Raw genomic sequence first — 19,310 nt, forward strand, 5'->3', positions numbered from 1 at the left:
AATGCTGAGGAGCAGCCACAGGTCTTCCAAGAGCAATGCAGGCTATATGTACATTCCTTTTGAAGGGCCATGTGTGAGGGAGGAGAACTTTCCATTCAGCCAAACTGCCTGGAGATGAGCTGTATTTCCGGGGATCCTCAGATCCCACCTAGAGGCTGGGATCTCTAAACCTCAGTGGGGTACAATGCTGCAGAGTCCCCCTTCCAATCATTTGCCTGGGGAACTGATCTTTATAGCCTGGAACTGATCTTTATAGTCTGGAGATGAGTTCTCCAGTCTCCACCTGGAGGTTGGCTACCCCTGAGTTGGAAGTATTCCTTAAGGTTTGAAAGTTGGGCCTCAAAAATGTGTAATGCCTCTGCAGCCACCTGACCCGCGACATAATGGCCCCTGGCCTATTTCAGGTTAAGAAAACATTGCAGCAAGGAGGTAATGTTGCCTGAAAGGTTCATGTTCTGGAATTCCACACTGGAGTACCACAGGGGCAATCCTTTTTCCCATGCTCTTCAGCATCTATATGCACCCACTGGCACAGTTGGTCTAATATGTCGATGACACCAAGCTTATATCCTGATGGATGGCCAGCCAGACCCAGAAACATTTGCTAGATGTTTGGAAGCAGTGTCTATATGGTGCAATCAGAGTCACCTGAAACTCAACCCCTCCAAGTTGTAGGTCCTGCTGCTGAGCAGAAGACAGCATGACCAGGAAGTGCATCTCCCCTTCCTGGAAGGGGTGAAGCTTGTTTCTGTATCTACCACCAGGGATTTGGAGGTGATCTTTGATGCCTCCTTGTCTATGGAGGTGCAGATCATGAGAGTAATCCAGGTGGTGTTTTTCCATCTATACCAAGCCAGGCTAATTGCATCCTAACTGTTGCCAGAGCATTTGGCCACAGTGATCCATGCAACGGTCACTTCTAGGCTAGATTTATGTAACTCGCTCTATGCGGGCCTTCCCTTGTCTTTGACTTGAAAAGTACAGTTGGTACAAAATGCAGCCACTAGGGTCCTCACTAGGTCATCTTGGCAGCTGCACTGAGGCAGTTGCATTGGTTGCCAATTGTGTACTGGATCAGGTTCAAGGTGCTGGTACTTACCTTCAAGGCCATCCATGGTCTGGGCCCAGCATATCTAAGGAACTGCTTGCCTGCTTATATCTCCCCACGGGGCCCTCCACACTGCGAGTTTGAATCTGCTGATTGTTCCAAGTCAACTGGAGGAGAACCTGGCCTTGACCAGGTCCTGGTGGAATGAGCTACCGGAAGAGCTGAGGGCCCTGATGAAGCTATCGCAGTTTTCCAGGGCCTGCAAGATGGAGCTCGTCTGCCAGGAATTTGGTTGAGGCCAGACCATAGAAGATCAAGATTCCTCCCTCAGAGGTCTTCCAGATGCCTGTCCACCTGGGACAGGAGATGTCCTCCCAGAGGATGGCAAACATTGTGTAATGGGTATTGGTTGGTGTGTGGGAGGGAATTTGAAAGGACTAGGCTGCCTGTGATGGCATTTTATTGTTGTCATTGTTGCTTTATTGGGTCTTGCTGTAAACCGCCATGGGCTGGGTTCCAGGAGTGATGGTCAATAAAGTTAATTAATTAATAATCTACTTTCTGATATGATTTGCTCTTGGTTTCGTGTTCTCTCCCACCCATCTGATGCCCCATTTATTTTCTTCCACTCCCATTTTGCCCATCTTTCCACATTAAACTGAATTCACTAGCTTCTGTTTCTTTTTTGAACAAAACATAAATTATTTCTGTTTATTTAATCTCTTTGTACTTTGCCCTTTTGCCCATTTTCTCTTTCTACTTTCTTATCTTTCTTGTGCCAATACTTTCTTCTTGGCTAGATCTTGAGTTGCTGCTGCTTTATGCCTTAATCTCTTTTTTTTCTCCTTCACTTTGGAATGCACCACATCCAGTTATCAAGACATTTATGTATTTAAACAATTTTAAAATATCTGTGCCAGTTAGCCTCCAAACTCTGACTCAAGGCTTCCCCTTACTTTTGCCTTAAAATTAATTTATGTATGGCATCTTGTTACAAAAATATTCATGGGTAATGCATACACACTAATAATTTAGCTCAGATCTTACTCTCCACCCCCAATAGTTATTGACATTCCACATAGAAATGAAGTGTTCACATTCATACAAGTTATTTAAAGGGGCTTGATGTTATAGCAGGCCTAAAAACAAAAATGAGATGCCAGAAACATGTAATCAAGTGATCTGACTACATGGCTACACATTACAGTCACATAAAAAATGTTGTAATATACTGTACATGAGTCTGCCCTTGTCAGCTGATACTGAATGCCACAGCTTGCGATGGGGATCTAACAAGTTTTTGTATATCACTTATGTTCTGCCATTAGTCCATTGGTTAGCAATTAACTCCTGGATTTAATTCAGGGTGGTCACTGTTACCTAGAAAGCCTTTATAGGCCAATTCCCATAAGATGTAAAACAGAACTGATCAAGTGGGCATATTTAATAAAGGAATAGGAATGTGGTAAAATGGAACTGGACATGAGTGTATTTTTTATACTGGGAACATGCTGCAGCGTACTCCACATGGGTCTGCCTGTGACAACTAACTGGAAACTCCAGCTGGTATTCTTTGGACATTTTAAAGCAGTTCTTTCTCTCTTTTTTCTTCTCCTCTTCTACTACATAGGTTATTATATAATTTTTTTTTAGTCTTCTCTAATGGTGTAATCCAGTTCTACCATTTTCTTTATTGCCTGAGAAACCCAGTTTTAATAGATCTAGTGTACATTATTAGAATGGTCTTTATAGTGTTGTTTTAATAATTTGATAATTAGCCTCGGCTCGAGTCTCAAGACAGATGACAATTGAACAATATAAAAAATGTAATCTTTGGTACAACCACTGAGACTAGGGATTCACTTTAATGAGGCACAATTCACTCCCTTCTGCTGTTCTTGAAGGCAGATATTTAAAAGTTTCCATTTGAAGAATGCTTTGGCCTGTGTTGTGATGGGAATGTTGAGACTCTAGAACAGGGGTAGTCAAACTGCGGCCCTCCAGATGTCCATGGACAGCAAATGCATTTGCTGGCAGGGGCTCATGGGAATTGTAGTTCATGGACATCTGGAGGGCCGCAGTTTGACTACCCCTGCTCTAGAACATGTCATCTTTGATTGTAAAATCTATAAGCAGATTTGTGGTAATCTCATCATTTCTATAACTCAAGGCTCCCCTGGGAGACAGAGAATGCACCACCTCTCTAGTATGTTATCAGATGGGAATAAAGAATTAACTTGTAAAGTGGCCAAGTTTGGATGTCTGGTATCCAAGCTCAGAAGCCTCTGGACTAATTGAGGGAAGGAATGCTTTTATTCTGTAGTTTATGTATTTCATGTATCTTATGCTGTTTTATATATTTTATATTATATGCATACCACTTCTGATATATATTCTGAAATCTATTTTTGTTTGCTGGTCTTGGACCATAATAAATCAATTTGATTTGAATTAAGAGCAATAATGTACTATGAGAGACAGATCCAGAATTGACCCTTTTATGCAGTTCACAGAAAATAAAGCCAAGTAAATGACGATTTTACAAAAAGAATGCCACTGGGATCAATTTATTTCTATTCTAACGAGTACAAAAAGTCAAGGTTATCATTTCAGTTACTGATTATTAAACTTAGCTAACAAATCAAGAAACAAACAAATACATATGCCATTTCCTTGACCTAGCAAGGCAGTAAAGAGCAAATGCGTGCAATACAATGAGTGGATAAGTACAACAGTGCTGGCTATGTGGGTAATAGTTCATCATAAAATATTCATATTTGGATGGGAACATTCTTGCTAATGCCATACTATGGTGTCTATAGTATGAAATAACCAAGAATATTCCCACCCAACAGTGACTACTTCAGAATAAATATTAGTTTTTCTATGTGTTCATTCTTTTACGTGCCAATATTCCTCTACCTGACAAATGAGTATGCACACAGGGAGGACAAATTTCTCACATTCCACTTCATTTCTCAAATACATACAAATACATTATCTCTATTAGTTTTTACTGTATTTTCAGAAGCACTTCTCTCTCTCTCTATTTTTTTTATTTGGTTGTGCAAGAATCTTAAATTGGTTTCTTTTCCAAATACTTCTTTTACCCCAGTCTACCTAGACAAAATAGAGGTACCAACTTCAGGCTGAAATATTGCTGGGGATGTGGGGGTGAAGCCTCGGGAGGGCAGAATTTGGGGAGGGAGCTCAGCAGCTAGTTCACCCTCTGAAGTTGCCATTTTTCCCAAGAGAACTGTCCTCTGTGCTTTGGAGATCAGCTGCAATTCAAGGAGAACTCCAAACCCCAACTGGAGGTGAGTGATCCTACATCCAGGCCTGCCTTCCACCTTCCTTTATTTAACTTCTAGATCACCACTCTCAGCCCAGCCGACTCATGGCAGTTTACATAAAAGGCATAAACATATTAAAAACCCAATATTCTCATACAATAAAGACAATTGATGCAATTGATACTTTCCTTACAGTGGCAGTAGCATAGTCCATCTGGCACCCTCTGTTCTCCCCCCCCTCTATTAGTGGGTTACTAAGGGGCAGTATAGATATGAGCTGTGTTTTTGCTGCATCTTGTCTTGTTTTTATTATATGGGGAATTGCATATGATTCATTTTTATATGTTTTATTGTATGGTTTTAGTGGGGTTTTTATATGCTTGTAATTCAGGCCTCCGGGGAGAGACGAGAGATAAATCCAAGAAATAAATAATAATAATAATAAATAATTTATGGTGGCAACAATTTATACCTTACTCAACCCCCTGCACCTCAACTCTTCTGTTCACAGTTGTAATGTCTGAATAGATGTCCCTAGGTGATGTTGGCCTAGGGGGTACATATTAAAAAAAGAAACCTATATAGTTAATGAATCTATTTCATAAAAAATACAAATATCAAAATGAGTAAGCTATGTTGCTTTCAATATGGGTGCCTGGGGACAGCTTTTGCGGGGGGGGGCGGGTGGAGAAAGCCCCGGGGGGAACTTGCTATGAGCCAGCTTGCCGAGAGTGGCGGGTAATAAATCCAAATAATAATAATATTTGGGAGGATTGTGGGGGCTGAAGGCACCTTCTGTTGGAAGGGTGGACACTGTTAGGAAGAGGGACAGGCAGTGCTACTCCAGGGCTTTCCCCACCATGGGCTCCACCTTGCGCTGCCTCTGGGGCACTGGCTGCACAGCTGGGTCAAAGCCAGGGTTCTCAGGTCTTGCACTACCTGCGGCTCCTACTAACGGGAGACGCTCAGGCCACACCAGACCCAGCAGTCCACCCACTGTCCTCTGGGCCACACCCACTGCTGACTTCAGTGGGGCTCTATGGGCCACTTTCCCCTTGTTCCTGGGGCCACCTTCTCACCTGCCATCATCCAGGCCCCTCCAACTAGTGTCATCTGCTGCAGGGGCTGTAGGGACTTGGCATTCTGCTGCCCCATCATCCCAGACATCATTTCTTCAGGGGACATGGGTGCCACTGTCATCATCCCTTGAGGCCTCCTGGACCTTAGGGGACCCCCTGGTAGGATAGCCAGTCGGGCAAGGAGTCCAGACCTCCTGGCCTGGTGCTCTAGGAGGGGTGACTGGGCCAGGTGGTTGTGATAAAGATATTAATTTAAATGGTCACCATAAATCAGAAGCACTTTGATAGCACATAGACAACACAAATAATAAACTCTCACCTAAAATCTCCCCTTAGTATTTGTTGCTACAGACATGTTTGTTGAACTGGATCAAGTTTTTCCCCTTGAGAAAGTTGGAGACATTTCAGCTTAGCAAGTACAAACACTTGAAATATCACAATGATCCAAACACCACAATATTTGTGTTCCTGCAAGTCAAGTGTTATTTGTGTGGAATCATATGGAGAGATTTTGTTATGAGACCTATAACAAAATTGAAGAACCTGACGTTTATGCATGAAAAACATTTTTCTTTTATGTATGCATACCATTTTATTCGATGTTATGCTAAAACCTCAATCAAGTTTCCTTATAAAAATGCAAAAAAAAATAGATAATGGCATGGATAACACAAAGTGGAATATGTATTTACTTACAGAACCACCTTTATGGTTTTTCTTTCCTTTAGAAAAAAAATAAAGAAAAAGATTTTTAGGTAGCATTTAATGCCTTTAAGATCTATCACAGTGTGAGTAGCAAGTGCTGGTTTTATGGGGCAGATAAGGCTGGACATACAAATATAGGTCCAGTTACCAGAAGCAAGTGGTGAGGACTGTATCAGCTGGAATGGGATAACACATTTCTTACAAGCCAGAGACTTAACTGCAAAATGATGGACAACAGAATAGTTAGAAGCAAACTTATGAACACTCAATGTTGATATTCTTGTTTTTATGCTGAAATATATATGATAAAAGATCAGTTGGATCAGACCAGTGGTCCATTTAGTCCAGCATTCTGCCTAATACAATGAGTGGCCAGCTTGTTACTATGAAGGACCAACAATAGGGCAGTCATGAAAACCCTGATGTTGCTTTTTGGCATTGCTATTCAGCTGTTTACTGCCTTTAGTTACCATGGCCAATAGCCACTGCTACACCTGTCCACTATAAATCTGTCTTTTAAAGTTATCTATATTTTATGGCCATCATTACCACCTCTGGCAGCAAATTCCACATTTTCATAATGTGTATAAAGAAGTAGTTCCTTTTGTTTTTCCTGAATCAACAGCCCATCAGCTTAACTGAATGTCCTTGATAGACATTACAAAATGCATACATCCTTTGACGATGCATTTATTTGGCATGTTTTCTGCTTTTTTGCTTTCTCTTTGGTAGTGTTATAGATTAATAAACCTTATTTTTTTTAAAAAAATGAATGCTTTTGACTTGCAGGAGGGCATTATGTGCAGGAATAAGATGCAGCAGCAATGTTGGGATAAACAAGGTCACACCTTTATTACCTCCCCATGGGAGAGTTGGCACAGCATGGGAGAGGGAGCCTGACCTAGCAGTTAGCAGACTGGACCAACACCCCATGGAATCCAAAGGTGCCCTGGAGTCCCGCACTGTTCCCTTCCAGGAGAGAAGGTCCCCTTGCTTGTTGGAGTCCATCACTAAGAGAAATGACCTATGCAGGGGACCCACCAGGCACCAACCTGATTTGACTGCCCCCAGGCCACCTGGCAAATGAGCCCCTGGCCTCTCAGCTGGATAAGCCGTGCTCGTATACATGCTGCCTCATAAGGAGGCCCCAAACCCCAGGGAGTCCAATCACACATCCGACTCCCTGCCAACAGGCTGCATCCCATGCAACCCCACAGCTGTGATAATCATTGAACAAAACATCCACCTCAAAACCCTGTATACAACTACAAAGGGTGGGTGGGAGGGAAGCTGCTCCCACAGTGTCCCTGGTGAAGAGGGTGAGCCCCAAGCACATGGTGACTTAAATAGTCGCTACGGGTCCCACCCTGCCCTTATGCTGTGTGCCCTGCATTCTAGCAGCACGCACACTAGAGGGACTCTGGGTGGTCACCTCTCCCTCCCAGCAAGCCCTTTTCCACATCAATGTTCAGCTGAGGTATGTCTCGGCTGAGATTTTCTTACAATGATCACTGTAAACACTTTCTATTACTCCCCCTCCCCCGCAGTCTTTTCACTCCAGTACATCTTCAGATTTTCAAGTTTTTAAGTACCCTCCTAGATTCAGTTTACGGGTCACTCTGCACTTAGAAAATATATGTGACAAATCTTTACATCTTTTGGTTTTATAAATGAGTGAACAAAGTTTAAGTTTAGAAAGTCTGAGGTGAACTGAGTGATTCATAAAATAGCACCAGGACACATCTATGCACATGCTATACAGAAAGACACAAAGCAGCATGTTGGCTTATGCATTTGTATGTAGATGGAACCTGTACAGTTTATGAGTCACTAAGATGAACACAAGGTGAACATAATCCAAGGACTCCATAAGCCTTCAGCTGATGATACTTGTCTGGGACTGCAAAAACAGAGGCAATGATGAGCCTTTGGATACCACAATACAGAATGTACAGCCTACATTCAGCTTGGAGTGCCACAAATCATTCAGGTCTAATCCAAGTTTTTAAAACCTCAGCCTTATGAAACAGGTTTTAAAAAGTTCGTAACTGCTATCATATCTGATCACTGAAACATCTGATCACTAAGTCCTATTGACCTCAACTCAATGGTTAATCCTCATGAGATTCAATACCACAATATAAACTGATTGATTAGAAGATTACTTGTAAATTATTTCTTCTTCTTCCAATATGTCCTAACAGATCCTTCTGTTGCACACCACATACTCAATGTATTGACAATATTATAGTCTCCTTTTAAAACATACCAAATGGCCCAATCTAAAATCACTGTGAAATCCTGGAAACATTGAAGCTGCTGGGAGGAACTCTGAATCATAAAATGAGACCCTTGGTATCTGAACAAACACAAACACACACAAAGCTGCCTTATACTGAATAATTCCCTTGGTCCATCAAAATCAGCAACATCAGTATCATCTTCTCAGACTGACAGCTGCTCTCCAGGACCTCAGGCTTAGGTCTTTCACATTACTTACTGCCTGATCATTTAAGTGGAAATACCAGGAATTGAACCTAGGACATTCTGTATGCCAAACAGATGATCTAACACAAAGACACAGAGCCATTTCCCTGTTGGGAGTTCCTCAGTAAAGCAGAAAAGAGTGGCAGACTCTCTTCAATGAAACAGTAGCTGAGTTACTAAGGTGACTGCTATGCCAAGTAGCACTCTTCAGCTACCCTTAAGCCTTTGCAACTTACAAAGAATTACAAAGAATTGCAAATTACAATGAATTGGCACTTCATTTTTTTCCAGTATTTATTCACAAGCAAGTTGTAATCCTTCAAAGTACCAAGCCTTTTTATATATAGAAACAATTTTTAGATATATTCAGGTGATATGTTGCACTTGCTGGAATATGCAAGATCTGCAATGTATGTGATTGAACAGAATATGAAAAATATCCTACAGGGTGCATCAGGGGAGATGTGCATTTAGCATAGTTAGATTAGGAACTTCCTAATATATTTTTTTCCAAACAGACTCTTCCTATGTCCTAATTGGCTTAATTGGAGACATTTGCTCCTTTGATCATACTTCCTCCAAGCTTGCTTCCACAATATACTTGATTGAAGAACAACAGTTAGACAGTCAGTTAGGACTCTCTGTCTTCTATACACAATTCTTTCTCTTCATGATAAAACTTATATTCATTTCAACAGCTTGGTGCATGAAACCTCTTTTGCATATTTAAACTCTGCCAACAGGTTCATTGGCCCAGGATGAGCATCTAGGCTGTAAAATAAGAGATACTTTTGATAGAGAAAGAAGAAATGGAAAATGGCAGTTTTCTGCAACATGCAGCATAACTGCCTACTGGTTAGGTTTACTGAAGGCAACTGCCCTGGAAAGAGAAAGAGAGTCACATGCTAGATATGGGACTATGGCAAATGGTTAGAGACCCTCAGCCAGGATATGACCAGCAGACAAGACAAAGCACGTGGGATTCTGATAACAAGAATGCAAGAGGAGCCCTAATCAAAGGTTTGACCAATAGAGACGTTTTGAGAGTAATGCAAATGGAAACAGCAAAAGCAGTATGGTCAGTGTTAGACAGGATTTATGTTAATTCTTCTCTGAAAAGTCAGCTGTATTTACTAAAGAGATTATTTAGCATTAAAATGCAGGAGATAGGGAACTTATTAGACCACATGCCTGGGTTGGCCCTGGCCTGGCCACAACATCTTCTGGAATCAGGAATTTGCTCCACTACCGAATGAGTGGTGAGGCAGTGTGGAAGAGTCATATAGATCAGTGGTCCCCAACCTGCGGGCCACGGCCCGGTGCCGAGCCGCGAAGGCCATGGTGCCGGGCCGCAGCTCCCTCTCCCCGCCCCCCCCCCCCGCAGTAAAAAACTTCCCAGGCCGCAAGCTTGCGGCCCGGGAAGCTTCTTACTGCGGGAGGGCGGGGAGAGGGAATCAGGGCCAGGCCGGGCCGCGCATCGCGCATGCGCGGCCCACGCGGGCGCGGCCCGATGTGCGGGCACAGCCCGATGTGCGGGGCGCGGCCCGATGCGCGGGCGTGGCCAGTGCGGGCGCGGCATGCGGGTACGGCCCGATGCGCGGGCGCGACCCGATGCCCTGCCGGTCCCCAGCCTCAGAAAGGTTGGGGACCACTGATATAGATAATAATGTTATTGCTCAGCTTGAGAGCCAGAACCTAATGAACGGCATGCAAATAATCAAATACAATACTGAAAGAATCTGCACTCAGTGCATTTAAGCTAAAGGAACCAGAATTATCTTCAATAAGAGCCATGAGTCAAAAAGGAGCTGAGACTTACTGTGCTCGTTGACACCCGCAGAGGGCTGGCTGCAGGCGGATGCGACTGTCCCAGCAGCTTAGGGCTGATCCTGCATTGAGCAGGGGGTTGGACTAGATGGCCAGTATGGCCCCTTCCAACTCTATGATTCTATGATTGTATGATTCTTACGGGCTGGGTGTGCAGTCGACATGCAGCGCACGTGGCGTCACGGAGAGCAGCTTCCCTCCTACCCACCCTATGTTAATGTGAATTCTACCTTGTTCTGTGCCTTGAGGCACAGTTTCACAGTAAATAATTCATCATAGCTGCAGGCTGGCATGGGATGGAGCCATTGGCAGCGAGTCCTGTGGGCAATTGGACTCCCTGAAGTTCAGGCCTCCCTATGAGGCAGCATGTAAACGAGTGCGGCTGACCCTGCTGGTCAGCCATGGGCTCATTTGCCAGGCAGCCGGGGGATAGCCAAATGGGTGTTCATTGGCTCCCCCACATAGGTCACTTCTGGTAGGGCACATTTCAGAAGACAAGGGAATCTGCTTTCTCAGCTCAGAATGGCGCAGATTCCCCAGGCGGCTCTGGACTCTGTGGGATTTTGGTGCATCCCACTGACTGCTAGGTCAGACTCCCTCTCCCATGCTGTGCCAACCCTCCCATGGGTTATAAAGCTGTGGCCATGTTTATACCCAAGATTGTTGTGTTGTGTTTTATTCAAGCCTAAATGCCCTCCTGCAAGTCAAAGTAGATACAGTGCTTGCTAGCGCTAATTCATAGTGATGTATGTGGCTTCTTAGTAGGAAAAAAATATATTTTAACTTTTACTGACAAAGTACAGGGCCACCTACTTAAGGAGAAAGGCCAAGTACTGAAGAAGCTCAAGGCATACACTATAAAATGGAGGAGAATATGTGGGACATGATATGAATCGCTCCCCGAGTTGGGCAGATATATGCTCCTAGAAGAACTGCTACCTGAAAAGTACTGGGGAGAAGTGACTAACCCTGCTAGCTACCAATGGAATGGACTACCCATCAAAGGTGCAAAAAAGGTGCCAAATGAACTATGGTATGGATACAAAGCAACCCACCTGCAGGTGTTTGGGTTAAAACACTATTCCAATGTTCCCAAGGAGAAGAAGAGCTGGTTTTATACCCTGCTTTTTAGTACTGGAAGAAGTCTCAAAGCAGTTTCCCTTTCCCTTTCTGTCCCCACAAGAGAAAACTTGTGAAGTAGGTGGGGCTGAGAGAGCTCTGACAGAACTGTTCTGTGAAAACAGCTCTAACATGACTGTGATTAGCCCAAGGTCAACCAGCTGGCTACATGGGGAGGAGCAGGGAATCAAACCCACCACTCTTAACCAAGCTGAAATGAAGCAAGATGGATATGAGAACTGAGCAAGGCATTTATGTGGGATGAACATCAAGGAGTCCACATAATGGAAGAAAACAGAGTACAGCTGCCAGAAGCAGTACAACTGAGCACCATGAACTTTGCAGATGAAGCACCAAAAGGGGATGTAGAAGCTGAAGTCAGAAAGTCAGCTAAGGCAATTAAGGGGTACCAATGACAAAGCTCACCTATCTAACTAAATCAGAGGCTGTGGCAGAACCAGAGAAGCTCAATAACCAAACGAAAGAGTGGAAGAGGTCTGCAGAAGAGAAAATTAGAGCTCTGATTAAGGACCAAGCATGGACATTCACAGTCCTGCCTCTAAGCAAGAATAGTGTGATGCAGATGGGTTTTCTAAGAAGAATTCTAGAAGACTTTACAGTTGAAGATGAATCTCATAGACTATGCACACTACATCTTGAGAAAAGGTGTTTAAATATACAAGATCTGCAGTGTGCATGGTTGAAAAGAATATGAAGAATATCCTATAGGGGTCATGGGAGGAGATGTGCATTTAGCATACTTAGGTTAGGCATTTCCTAATTTTTTTAAAAATAGACTACTGATTGGCTCAATTGGAGAGTTTTTACTTTGCCTCCACAACAGAAAGAGTGACTGTAGAAGAACAGTTAAATAGACTTTTTATACAAATCTGTTTCTCTTCAAAATAAAACTATTTTATTCTTTTAAGCAGCTTGATGCTTCAATCCTCTTTGCACATTCCTTGAATCATTCTCCCTGCTTCTTTTTCTATCTCTGTGAGAAGTCCAGAATGCAATGCAAATACATAACAGGTGTTAAACAATAGGGTTCCTCTCAATGAAAATTACACTTATGCATAGAATAAACGTGAATTAAATCATGTGAATCTTGAAAAAAACTCAGTTCTTTACATAATAAACCTCTTTAGCTATTATTGTTTTCAGTGCATGCAAAATATTTTTCCAACTGATGTATGTAATACAATAAAGATGGCATGCATATTTTAAAATCTTCCTGATATAACTATGGCCTTTTATGCATGGGGTTTTCCTTTACTTTTACTGTGTATTTTCAATCAGGGTTCCCCCCAATTCTGCAGTTCTCCTTACTTTCACTCCATGCATGCATCAGGCTTTCTGTTTCAGTCTACACTCAGCATTCAGTTTGCTTTCCATTCACTGCTTTTGTTCTATTCTATTCCCCCCCCTTACTTTATTCACAAGGTGAAAGTAATTCAAAAGCATAACAATTCCCTCAGATTTTCCCACTCTGTCCCCTTTCACCCCTTGGAAGCTGCTTCTCTACAGCCCAAATTTGTGTATGTCTGGTCTCTCCTTATTAGTCAGTTTTGTGATGGCTGTGCATTTTTTTTAATTGAATTGAGAGATTCTTCATTTATTGCTTGTTAACCATCTTTCCCGAACCTTTAGTATTTCTCCCTCCCCCTGCAATGCTGCCAAACATTCAAAGCTTTATGCTCCACCGCCACCAACAGGCTAGCGGTCCCTGGCCCTAAAGAAGTCCACCTGGCCTCAACCAGGGCCAGAGCCTTCTCTGTCTTGGTCCCCACCTGGTGGAATGAGATCCCACAGGAGATCAGGGCCCTGACGGAACTAAAGCAGTTCCACAGGGCCTGCAAAAGGGAGCTCTTCTGCCAGGCATTTGGCTGAGGTCAGGCACAACCAACATCTGCAGGGCCCCTGCCCCCTCCCCCTCCCCCTCCCCCCAGAAGTCCACCAAGACTCCTAGACCTGTTTGTATTATTATTGTTTTTATTATTATTATTATTATTATTATTATTATTATTATTATTATTATTATTATTATTAGATTTATATCCCGCCACTCTCTTGCGGCTCGTGGTGGGTAACAATATCACAAATCCCCATTAACACCCCATTAAAACAATAATAACATTGCCAATATTACCGGCATGGCAAGAACGGCAGCTCAACTTTCCCCCCTCCCTCCCACTACTAGCGGGTGGAGAGGAGGTCCTGATGATGTTTTGCTTCAGATCCAGAACCCGAGTCCATGGGGGGGGGCATAGATCTATTATCAGCCCCGGCCTCAACCATAAACCTGGCGGAAGAGCTCCGTCTTGCAGGCCCTGCGGAACATTGAAAGATCCCGCAGGGCCCGCAGCTCTCCCGGGAGCTCATTCCACCAGGTCGGGGCCAGGACCGAAAAGGCCCGGGCCCTGGTCGAGGCCAGGTGTGCTTCCCTAGGGCCGGGAACGACCAACAGATTTTCACCCGCAGAGCGGGTGGTTTAATGTTATACTGTTAGCCTGCTATTAATGTTATATGATATTCATGTTATATTTATTTATATATATGGTTTCTTGTATAGTTTTATGTAAACTGCCCTGAGCCTTCGGGAAGGGTGGTATATAAATGTGAAAAATAAATAAAGTTTATTTTTAAAAAGAACAAGTGCCTAAGCCTAGTGATCTAGCACGTTCTCATTAATCTATAAACCCACCCACCCCCCGCAATTGTGCAGATGGTCCTATTATGAAAGGGGCAGGAGAGGAGTGCACTCAGAAGACAACAGGCACAGCTCTGAGAAAAGGCTGGGAATGGGCCTTTTGGAGGTAAAAAGGAGGGGAAGGGTCCCTCATACAGTCCATTTAAAGGGGCTGTTCCAGTGGCTCTCAAACTCCCAGTCAAAAAAGATCCATTTTGTATTGACTCAATTGCCCAGGGTTTCTTACTGAAAATGTGGCTTGGATGACTGGGGGGGGGGGGGACACTTCCCTTGACAGCTGAAAATCGACTCTGCTGACATCAAAATCTTTTAGGCCTGCTTTTACTATTCCCTTTCATCTGAATCCCACAATTTGGAGCCCACAGACAGAAATGATGCTTCAATAGGAAATCCTGTTTGCTTCAAAAAAGAAAGAGAAGAAAGGACACATCACTCCCACCCCCACCAAGCATCATGCAAAGAAACCTGAAATTATCAGGTGGGGGGAAATTGGGCTATATAATCAAGAGCCAACATTATCTTGGTGGCGAGTGGAATGGATGTTGGAGGGGATAAATGGAGTTGAATCTGGAAAGGTGTTTCTCCAAGCGAAAGTGTTTTTTATATAACACACTTTAAAAATAATTCTTCAACCTCCAGTAGATCAAGCAATCCACTTTGCACATTGACCGAGAACCATCCCACAAATCTTCTTTGGACTGCAGAGACCCAGGCTGGAAAACAGCCACACTTTAAAAACACCACCACCAACAACAACAATAGAGTTCCATCTCTGTTGAGAGGGAAGCCATCTTCTGCTGAGCTGGGTTAGGTGGAGTTAAACCAGTGCTTTGAAACTGATGAGAAGCATCCAAGTCACTTGCAAAACAAACAAAACATTTTTAAGCAAGGAAAGGGAGATTAGAAGTACTGAGCCAGTAAATATATTTGGGGCAGGACTAATTTAAAAAGTGCTTTCCTGGGAGTATGGCAGTTTGAGTAGGTCTGAGTCAGATTCTGCTTAGAAATAGGGCAAGTTCAAAACAGAAAGGGAATTATGTCAAACAAATGAAGGCGGGAAGGCCAAGAGAAAGGAAAAGGGAAGCAAAAATGAAAGGCCCAAAACTCTCTGAATAAGAGCAGAGGAGGGACTGGAAAGGGGACTGCAAGGAGAAAAGGTGAGCCAAGAAAGAACACCTCAAAGGCGGGTGGGTGGCAGGCAGAGAAGAAGCCAAAGGAAAAAGAAAATTGTTTGAAGATGCAAAAATCCGGAAAGATTTTTGAAAGGTGAAAGGACAGCAGGGCAGTTCTAACAGGACCATATGTGGGGGGTAGATTAACATGGACGTGCTAGCTTGCTATACTCAGGTGCTTACTTTAAAAAAAGGCAAAAGGAAAATTTAAATACCAAGCCCTATCGAAGGGAGAAGATGCACTAAACATTCAGCAAAGATGGCTACCTGGCAGTAAATGAAGAATTTCTCTTTAACAGTTCAAGAAACATGTCCAGCATTTAACTGACCTATAAGGAGAAATCAACCACAGGGCAACCCCCCCCCCCAAATCACTGCTGTAAAACTACCTGCCTTTTCTTATTGGTTTGCAGAACACATACTCCACAATTCCCAAGAAAAAAATAGCATTTTCAGAACATATGCAGAGTGCAGGCACAGGATTTTAATTAAGGGAATACTAACTGGAATTCAATAATAAGTGGAAGGAAAATATGCTTTCAGAAAGGGCCCATGTACAATTTGGGAGCAGAAAGAGTCTGAGGGGCTATCATCATGAAACACATAGCTTAATTATATGATGAAACACCCCCTTCCCCGATTCCTTATGAAGATTGTAACCATAGCAATTTTCCACTCAAAGAAGAACACAGAATTGTTTGTAGACAAAAATGGGTCTGATGTAACAGGCACACACATGGAATTTTTTTTATTATTAAAAAAAATCAACTTTATCTCACAATGAAGGAATAAATGAGATTCTATTATGTAAATAAGATTCTATTCGAATGGAGACAATATTATTGCCATAAATATATAATGTCAAAAATTGTGCTATTAGAGCACACACCAAACACTGTTTGATCAAAAAGCAGTTTATCCCAAAGTCCCATTCTTGCTGCAGTAGCTTTAATGTTTGCCAGAGGAAAACGTTAAAATATTAATAATCGAGTAACCTATTCCACAACAGTGAGTCACCAGTTTGAACTTTCATTTGTCACATACATAGACATAGAAAGAACTAAACTTTAATATGAATACGGAAATGGAAGTAGATACATTATGAAAGATGCAATATCAACTCCAGCATTTTATAGTGCTGTGAAATGAATGGCTGTGCTAACTTTCAGGATGCTGCTGAATTTTGAAAGTAGTGCTGGGAAACTATTCTCTCCCTGCCTCTACCTTTTGTAAATATAAAAGCTTAACTAGATGAGAAAATTCCGTTTAGCACTTTTAAGCGTCTCTCTCTTTTAAGATACCAATTTAGAGCCTGTTGAGATTTCTATGCATATGAAATTAGTTTCTTTTAATCAAAAGGATTTTAAAGAGTATATTAGAAATTTCATTATAGAAATCATAGACATTACTTGATGAGAACATGTACAAAACACCAATGTTTTTATTTCTGTAACCTTACAAGGAATGGAAGGTTTTCTCTCTCCAAAGGTGGTGTAAATCTGGGTGTAAAAGTATACCAAATCCTTGGTATACTTTGCTACAGCCCAAAAGCAGGACCACTCACCGCAGATTCACTGATTCATATTCAAGTCATCATTTATGGTTATGAGAAAGGCCCATTACTCTGCTCTCAGTTCATTTCAGTAGATGTGGCAAATATTTTATTCTTTTCATTCTTGACCAGAAAAATATTGTTCTTGTTCATTTACTGCCTTAAATGGTGGGCTAAGATTTTCCTGGTCTCTCACCACTTACCCTACCACCAAGTCAAACTTTATTGCACTAGGTCATAGTTTGATCTAGGTCAAGATCAAACACATAGTAAAATTGTTCAGTACAGTAAATTAGTTCAAAACAAACACAGAGTCACCACTTACCCAATATGATTGGCACAAGCAAGTTAACAGCATGATGATGATACTTTTACTGATGATATGTCATTGTCTCATATTTAACTTTTTATAGCTTCCAATGAAGACTTGGTGTAGGAGAAATAGCAATTTGACAATGTTTAGTTTTATGAGGTCTATCGTGAATTGTGCAGTAAAGCCAAAGAGTAGCCTGAAAAAGATAGGAGCATTTTTAATTACCTTGATCTTCTCTGTTTAGATGCTACGCAACAATATCTTCTTTCTGACCTTAATGGACATGAATACTGGTAAATCTCCAGGAACAGATGGGCTACTAAATGGTATAAAACATTTTTTAAAAGAATCCCTACATTATATCAATTGTATAAAGAGACTGTTTAGTCTGGTTCATTGCCTTTGTCACTGTATGATGTTCATATGCAGTGATTCTAAAACCTGGCAGTGACCATACACCATGTGCAAATTTTCAGCCTGTTTCTTTGATGTATGTAGAAGGTAAAATATGAATGACCATTCTTTCTAACAAACTTCAAAAGAATGTTACAGTCTTAGTACAGATAGGATTTAGATGGGGAAGGCAAGCCACTGATAATCTTAGTCAAAGAAGAGTTTGGGCTCGTGGCCCCTCCCACCTTATTTGAGGTGATTCTCTGAGAGGGAAACATGAGAGAGCTAAGAAGAAAGAAAACACTTGCAACATTTCCCTCCATTTCTTCTTCCCTCTCTGTATTCCCTCTCTGGCATTAACTTCTGGGAAATAAATTTCCAGAACGTAGTGTGTGTGTTGGGGGGGGGGGGGCACAAAAACAGGGGAAGATGTTGTAAGTATTTTCCTCCTTCATTGTTTCCTCAAGGAGTACCATCACCTCCTGTGATCTGGACATGGTACTCCATTTGATACAGCCCAAAATCCATTTGCCTTTTTAGCCACCGAGCTACACAGCTGACTCATGTTCAATGTATGGTCTACTAAGTCTCCTAGATCCTGTTCAGCTCCTTGGTTTTTATCCAGTTGTACATCTCTTAACATAACATGACCTTCTAAACATTCATATCTATCATCTTGTAGATTTTTAGACATAACATGTCCACCCAGAAAAACTGAAGAACCCAAGCAGTATTTATACCGCTCTGAGCCTCCGGGGAGGGCGGTATATAAGTATGATTGATAAATAAATAAATAAATAAATAAATAAATAAATAAATAAATAAATAAATAAATAAATACTAAAGAAGAGGCTCAGGGGTTGAATTTAGATCCCTGCATCTCCTTTGGAAGTGATACAGAGAAAGAGTAGTTTATCTAACCTGCAATTTTGCATTACACAAAGATATATGAGATCCAAAACTGCTATTATACATGTTGCCAGAGTTTAATTTTGCAAAAGGGGAGTCTCGCACCAGGATGCTTAAAATAATTTTAAAGTTTTATTTCAAAGAGAAACAGCTGTGTATATATAGAGAGAAATTCCTAACTGTCCTGTTCTATTGTTCATTCAGTCTGTTCTGTTGGCAAGCAGGGAGAAAGTGTGCTCAAAGGAGGAGGAAGTGTGCTCAAAAGAACAGGAAGAGCTGATCAAGACACTGGAGTACTGGAGGAGCTTTTAAAAAATCATCAGGAAGTTCCTTTACTGATTATAATCAATAGACATCTCCTCCAGTATGCCCTGCAAGACACTCTATATAATCTGCTCAATCATGCACACTGCAAATCTTGCATATTCCAATTATATATGCCTGAATTACTAACTTTTTCATATGCATTCTGTACTTATGATTTCTGAATAACTAACAAATTTGGCATATCATGAGTTTTTAAAGAAGAGTCAAGAGAGTGTCCCTGTATAGTTTCTCGGCTAGTCTCTAGGGAGTTAGCATGCCTAGGAGACATTATTATCCTTTGAGGATTAAGATTCCAAGTCCATTCCTCAAACCCATTCAAGCCAAGAAGAACTGCTTAATTGTGATCTCATTGCTGCCAAGAAAAGCCTTTGTGGCA

General features: G+C 42.0%; 1 long non-coding RNA gene across 1 annotated transcript in view; it reads right to left on the minus strand.

The window, feature by feature from the left end:
• Nucleotides 1-17,424, minus strand: part of LOC143831284 (uncharacterized) — a 255,459-nt gene extending 238,035 nt beyond the window's left edge. The window contains exon 1 of the long non-coding RNA XR_013228788.1: nt 17,318-17,424. This is a non-coding gene — a long non-coding RNA (uncharacterized LOC143831284). The remainder of the gene's footprint in view (nt 1-17,317) is intronic.
• Between the last annotated feature and the right edge of the window lie 1,886 nt (nt 17,425-19,310).

This window comes from Paroedura picta, chromosome 3 (assembly GCF_049243985.1).
Source record: "Paroedura picta isolate Pp20150507F chromosome 3, Ppicta_v3.0, whole genome shotgun sequence".
NCBI classification, from domain to species: domain Eukaryota; kingdom Metazoa; phylum Chordata; class Lepidosauria; order Squamata; family Gekkonidae; genus Paroedura; species Paroedura picta.